Source organism: Myotis davidii, unplaced genomic scaffold, assembly GCF_000327345.1.
Source record: "Myotis davidii unplaced genomic scaffold, ASM32734v1 scaffold32, whole genome shotgun sequence".
Taxonomy (NCBI): Eukaryota; Metazoa; Chordata; class Mammalia; order Chiroptera; family Vespertilionidae; genus Myotis; species Myotis davidii.
Window position 1 is genome coordinate 2,430,907 of NW_006286587.1, and position 1,627 is coordinate 2,432,533.

A 1,627-nucleotide genomic window follows, 5' to 3' on the forward strand; every position below is an offset into this window, starting at 1 on the left:
GTCACCTGTGTCCCTCTACACAGCAGCTGCCCAGACTGTCTGCAGGGACTGGAGTCCACAGGCTGGGGTCCTCAATGCTTCTGTGCCTGTCTGACTCCTGAATTCCACTGCTCTTGAATCTCTTCCTTCCGCTGAGAACCCATGCTTTTGTCTTGGAACCACTAATGGGATCTAACATGCCTTGAACAGCAGAGAAGTTGCTCCTTCGCTGCTGTTCACATTCACATCCCAGGGATGGCTTTCATTGGTGGGAGGGTCTCAGCCGAATCCAACTGCCTCTAGCCCAACACTTTTTGGAGCTTTGAGGAGCCCTCTCCCTCCCAAGAGCAACAATATGGCATTCTCTGAGGTCTTAGAGTCACAGAAGGAATGTTGTTCCAGCATCAGCCAGCAGGGGGCAGTGCAGAAATACAAACTAGGCCTTTTTTCCAAGGGCAATCTTCCCTGATGGTTTCTATCTCTGACTCTATGAGATGGAACTGTCGTATGACCCAGTGATTCCACTTCTGGGATACCAAAGACACCTGAAACTCTAATTTGAAAGAACATATGCAACCCTATGAATATATGTACCCCTATGTTCATTGCAGCACTATTTACAAGAGCCAGGGTTTGGAAGCAGCCCAAGTGTCCATCAGTAGATGAGTGAATAAAAAGCTGTGGTACATTTACTCAATGGAACACTACTGGGCTGTGTTTTCAAGGTAAGAAGGAAATCTTACCTTTTATGACAGCATAGATGTGCCTGGAGAGTATTGTGCTAAGTGAAATAATAAGCCAGTCAGAGAATGACAAGTACCATATGATTTCACTGCGTTTACTCAATGGAACACTACTGGGCTGTGAAAAAGAAGGAAATCTTACCTTTTGTGACAGCAGGGATGTGCCTGGAGAGTATTGTGCTAAGTGAAATAATAAGCCAGTCAGAGAATGACAAGTACCATATGATTTCACTTACAAGTAGAATCTAATGAACAAAACAAAAAACAGATTCATAGGCAGAGAACAGACTGACAGCTGTCAAAGGAGAGGGGTATTGTGGGACTGGATGAAAAATGTGAAGGTATTAAGAAATAAAATTAAAAACTTCATAGACACAGACAACAATATGGTGATTACCAGAGCGAAAGAGGGATAGGAGGAGGTGGAAGAGGGGAAAGGAGATGTAAGTGGTGATGGAAAGAGACTTGATTTGGGGTGGTGAACAAACAACACAACATAGAGATTATGTATTATACTAGAGGCCCGGTGCATGAAAATTCGTGCACTGGGGAGGGGCAGGGGGGAGTCCCTCAGCCCAGCGTCCCCCCTCTCATAGTCCAGGAGCCCTCAGGGATGTCCTACTGATGGGCCCCGCCCACCCGCACATGCCTCACTGAGCACGCAGCCCCACCCACCTGCACGCGCCTGCTGTGCACACAGACCCAGACCTGACAACACCTACGGGTATGCAGCATCAAGCCCCCACCCAACCACGTGCACCTCACCGTGCACACAGCCCCGCCCAGACTGGCAGATCAAGGGAAGGCACCGCCCCCATCATGCCACTGCTGCTGCCACTGCGAGCTGCTGGGGCTGCCTGAGCCTCAACCTGGCCCTCGCAGCAGCAGTCACCATCCAGCCCCGC